Raw genomic sequence first — 6000 nt, 5'->3', positions numbered from 1 at the left:
TGGCAACCATCCCCATCATGTTTAACCTCAAGGGCTTGCAGTTCTAGAGAGTGATGAGAAAGAAATGAATATGAGAAAGATCAAGATCATTCTTTCTCCCGGTTTCGGTTGAGATCTAAACTCACAGGGAAGGGAGGACGAGAGACAAAGATAAAAAAGTATCTATTAGTGAGTCAGTGCAGACCTCTGTAGAATATTAATAAGTGAGTGTGATGGAGGAAGGGCAGTCAAGTAAATATCTTCAAAATTGATTGTGTTGAGTGTAAAGGACTGGGTTCTAGGACGAAATAAACGTAAATATTTCCTGCTTACATAGTTGACCAAAGAATTTGTGGGCCTTGGATCCTAGGGCTAACCCCCAAACAATATTAACATTTGGAGAGTTATAATAATCCATTCCTGAAAGATACAGAAATATAATTAATATAGCTCTGAGCTCTAAGTATTCACTATAAGGGAAAAAAGAGCCTTGAGATTAAAAGGCTAGGTGTGGGCATAATTAATGACAAGTGGGAAGTGCTATGAACATATGTGACTAGATCTGTGTCACAAAGGGAATGAATCCATCACCTCAGACTCATTAGCATAGTACTCTAATTCAGTGTTTCTCAGCTATGTTGAGTCTGTGCCATACATATGGTCTTTCCAGGACACACTCCTCCCTCCTGTCCAGTGATCCATCTGTCCAAATGCATTCTCCCATCTTAAGGCCCCTCTATTATATACAATCCCTCTTCTTCCTTTAATTCTCCTATGACTTGTGAGCTCATCATTGTGGGCTTTATCTCCATTGTTGCAGATAGCAACCCATACACTTCCAAATCTAATGATTTGGGAACATGTCCTCCCATAAATTCTCCATAAAGGATCCACGCAGTGTGGTTTACTACAAACCTCCCACAGAATTTCAAAGTTCAAATAAACTTTATAGATTATCTAATCTATCCTATCCTACACACACACACACACACACACACTCACTCTCTCTCTCTCTCTCTCTCTCTCTCTCAACAAGGAGTCAACTTTCCAATTTAATGGAAAAGTCACTTCCTTCAAGGAAGTCCACTCCATTTTTGAATTGTTAGGAAACTTGCCTTGTATTGAGATGAAATCTGCTTCCCAGAAAGATACTAACCCTGTTTCTGCCCTGTATGGTCAAGCAGAATGAAATGCAAACACTCTTCTATATGAGAGCAAGTAAATATTTGTAGATGCTATATGCCTTACAAGTTTTTGTGTCACAGAGTTAGCAAGAAAAAAGGGGGAAAGGGGATATCTGGGGAAATTAGTGACTAATAAGTCAATATAGCTAATGTTTTATTTCAAAGGAAGCAACATTATGGTAATGGTAAGCAATCCCAATCACCTCTTTATATGAAGATAAGGAGAAAACAGAATGAAGGAAGAAAAAAGACTTGAGCTTTCCCTTTCTCCTCCATAAACTTATTCAGAGGGCAAAAAGCTCAAAGGAACTTCAAGAAAACAACTGTTCTAGCCTGTGTCAATTAGATTAGATAGTATTATCTCAAATTTGCAAAAAAGCAAGAAAGGCCCAGAAGAAGGATCTTCAGGTCTTTTTACATTACATGACAACATGCAAACTATTTCCTTCCTAATGCCTCCTCATCACTTATGACATCTGGACTAAAAACTAGAAAAGAAAAGTAGGAAATTCAGAGAATTATGATATTCCAAAAGGAATCCTTTCCTTAAATTATTGGGGAGAAAAGCATTTTAGGCTGTGGCTAATATGCCACTTGAATAATTAGAAATATTGTAAACCCATTCAACCTATATCCAAATTATTACAAATCCCAGCTTAATGATAGTAGAAATAAATTGTACAGAATGTTTTACTTGTAACATGAATCACTTACCAACAAACCACTGGTACTTCAGCTCCAGTGATAGGCAAATAGTTTCAACCATCCTCTAAACTTAATCACAATTTCCCTTCTCAATCTTCCCTTATTGTAGATTTCAGAAACTTTCCATATCCAGAAATTGAAAGAATAGGGAAGGAATCAAAACAATATGAATATCAACATGAATCACTTACCAACAAACCACTGGTACTTCAGCTCCAGTGATAGGCAAATAGTTTCAACCATCCTCTAAACTTAATCACAATTTCCCTTCTCAATCTTCCCTTATTATAGATTTCAGAAACTTTCCATATCCAGAAATTGAAAGAATAGGGAAGGAATCAAAACAATATGAATATCAAGCAAGTTCTTAGGGTAAAGTTTGAAAAAATTTTCAGAAATGTCCCTTAGATTACAAAGTTACTACATTTCATATTTGCAATGGACCTAAATGAGTAACATGTCAAACTTATACCCTAAAAAAATTATCCCTGTAGCTGTCTGACCTTACCCCAATTGCCTCAGGGAAAAAAAAGAATTACCCCTACAACATATCCAAAATTGGTCTGCCATATTTTCCTTGAAGATTTCCATTGAGAAAGACCCCAGATTTTTTAAAAGCTTTTTATTTTCAAAATATATGCATAGTTTTCAACATTCATCCTTGTAAAACCTTATGTTCCAAATTTCTTTCCCCCTTTTCCCCCCCACCTCCTCCCTTAAAAAGCAAGGAATCCAATATATGTTAAACATATGCAATTCTTCCATACATATTTTCACATTATCATGCTGCACAAGAAAAATCATATCAAAAAGAAAAAAAATAAGAAAGAAAACAAAAAGCAATAAAACAACAGCAAAAAAAATTACCATACTATGTTGTGATCAACATTCAGTCCTCACAGTCCCCTTTTTGGGTGCTCTCCATCACAAGTCCATTGAAACTGGCCTGAATCATCTCACTGCTAAAAAAAAAAAAAAAAAAAAAAAAGTGCCACATCCATCAAATTGATCATTGTTTAATTTTGTTGTTGCTGTATATAGTGTTCTCTTGGTTCTAATCATTTCACTTAGCATCAGTTCATATATGTCTCTCTCCAGGTCTTTCTGAAATCACCCTGATGATTGTTTCTTATAGAACAATATTCCATAACATTCATATACCATAACTTATTCAGCCATTCTCCAACTTATGGACATCCACTCAGTTTCCAGTTTCTTATCACTACAAAAAGGGTTACTACAAACATTTTTGCACATGTGCATCTTCTTCCCTTTTTGATGATCTCTTTGGGATACAGGTCCATTAGAGATACTGCCAGATCAAAGGGTATGCACAGTTTGATAGCCCTTTGGGCATAGTTCAATATTGCTCTCCAGAATGGTTGGATCAGTTCACAATTCTACCAACAATGTATTAATAAGACCCCAAGCTCTTGAATCAGAAGGTCTAATACTTGATATGAGCTAGACCAATCTATATTATCTCCCTTTGTCTTCCCTATGATTTCAAAAAATATTTTGTTTAAATCAATACTTGTATAAAACTGGGAAATTTACAAAGGCTACTTACTTACTATGTAACTTTGGACAAAAGCCTCTCTGGGCTTCAGTTTCCTCATTTTTAAGCTGAATAGATTGGATTGTTGGCTTCTAAAGTTCCTCTGAAATCCTTATGTACTGAAAAACATGAAGAAGTAGAGTATTAAGTATTTAACTAATTAGGCATTAGTGTATGATGGAGGAGACAGGTGGAAAGCAATGAAGTGCCCAAATGGATTGAATGAAAAGAAATGAACAAATACTTTAACTGTGACATCTCCTTATATGGAAGCAATATATTTATCTTTTAGATTTTATTTTTGATTTATGGAATAAAACAAGCATTGCTATAACACAATGCAATAAAAAGATGAATGCACATGAAACTGCAAATCTATTATGTATGACTTGTTCTTTCTTACAAATCTATAACAAAAATATCATGTGAATTTCTTTTTGTTCCCTTTTTTTTTCCTTTTCTATCCATTATATCCTGCCTCAGAGATGGCTACCATTAGATACAAATATATATGGATGCAGATATATCCTCTATAATTACTTTGGTTATTTATAATACTCAAAATAACTTATTCAATCAAAGTCATTCTTAAAATAATATTGCCATTGTTCTATACAATATTCTCTTGGTTCTGCTTATTTTGCTCTTCATTATTTCATGCAAATTTTTCCATGTTTTTTAAGATCATTGAGCTTATCTGCTCATCATTACCTAGTGGTAATACAGTGGTATCCCACTACAATCATATTCCCAACTTGTTCAGCCATTCCCCAAAGAACTGGAAATTGAAGAAATGGAGGTAATTTAGTAGATATTTCTCCTGGCTGCTTAGGAGCTCAGGTGTATACTCCCTTATTCCAGAGAGTAGAAGATTAACAAGTATTCTTGTTCTCCAAAACCCTCTTGGTTGAGCATAGGAACTTTGTGGACTTGTAGAAATCAAAGGATAAAAGGGTGAGAGGATGACAGAAAAGAGCTGAAAGGCATCTCAGAAATCAACTTGTCCTTTTCATCATTTCCCAGAGGAGGAAACTGAGGCCAATGGAGGTAAATGGATTTGACCAAGACCTTCAATAGATTACAATCATTGAATCTTAGATCTAGAACTGAAGGGAACTTCAGAAGCTTTTAGTCCAATCTCATCATTTTACACATGAAGAACTGAGTCCCAGAAAGGTAAGATTTGCCTAAAATTACAAAAGTAGTGTTAAGGGGCAGGTCAATTCTCTGAGAGCCTCCATAGCTGTGGGTCATAGCATCTGAAGGAATTTCAAAGCAGCCTTTGCTAACACAGATGTTGTGGACTGGGAATAAAATAAATTGATGGCAAAGGGAAGAGGAGAGAGGTCAGACAATGCAACAGTCTCTTAGTCAGAGAGGTCAGAGAACAGCAACTGCCTCTCCTTGTATCATCCTCTCACAAGAAGAGATCCATTCTGGGTTGGAACTCCAATGGCCACTGTTAGGTGGCTCCCATGTATTCACATTTGGCGTCTGATTGTGGGGTATAAGAATTATAAGAAGAACCAGCAGCATTCTAGAGCTGTTCGTGAGAAGGATCCTTCCAGAGTTCTTCAGTAACCCACAGCGAAGGAAAGGAAGAAGAGCCCCAATAAGACTTTTTTTAGTCAGGGTAATTAAATAGGCCAACACATTGAAGGGTCCAGCCAGTAGCAAGAGAGAAAAAATTTGCACTCAGACTCTGGATCCATTGTACTTTCCAATGGACCAAATAGTGAAAACTTAAGCATGTTAGCAGGCTTTGTCAATCTAACTTGTTACAGTTAATAACCTGCCTTCTCCTTATCTCCCCTACCCTTACCTTGCCCTTCACTGTACTAGTAATTTATGTCAGATGTTAACCTGTTTTTTCTCAGGTTTTCAGAAATTTACCCAATGATATAAAGATGAATAACATATTGGTTTAGGACATAATATAAATCAAGCAATTCTTGCGTTTAAAAATTTAATATAGTTTATCCATGATTAATAGTACCTTTTAGCTCAATTTTCATGGGAATCTCCAATTTTCTTCAGGCAGGTATGTATATTTTCTTTAAAAATTGATTTGTTAATGTTCAGTATTATTTATCTCTTTGTGACACCGTTTGGAGTTTTCTTGCAAAGATACAGGAGTGATTTGCCATTCTTTTACCAATTCATTTGACAGATGAGGAAATTGAGGCAAAACAGGGTTAAGTGACTTTTCTGAGGCTGGATTTGAATTCAAAAATATTAGACTTCCTGATTGTAAATACTGTGCTTTAATGCTTTAAGGTTTGCATCTATTCCCATTTAATCTTTACAAGCACCTTTGAGGTAGGTGCTACTATTAACCCCATTTTACAAATGAAGAAACAGATTCTGCAAGTGGTTAAGAAATAATAATAGTAGCTATCACTTATATAATGCTTTAAAGTTTGCAAATGCTTAACAAATATTAGCCTAACAACAAACCTGGAAGATAGGGTTTATTATTGTGCCATTTTACAGGTGAGGCAACTAAGGAAGGCAGAGATGAAATGCCTTGCCCATGATCATAGTTAGCAAGTGCAGTCACATTTGAACTCAGGT

This window comes from Sarcophilus harrisii, chromosome 3 (genome assembly GCF_902635505.1).
Source record: "Sarcophilus harrisii chromosome 3, mSarHar1.11, whole genome shotgun sequence".
In the NCBI taxonomy this organism is placed as follows: Eukaryota; Metazoa; Chordata; class Mammalia; order Dasyuromorphia; family Dasyuridae; genus Sarcophilus; species Sarcophilus harrisii.
This window is presented reverse-complemented; position numbering follows the sequence as displayed.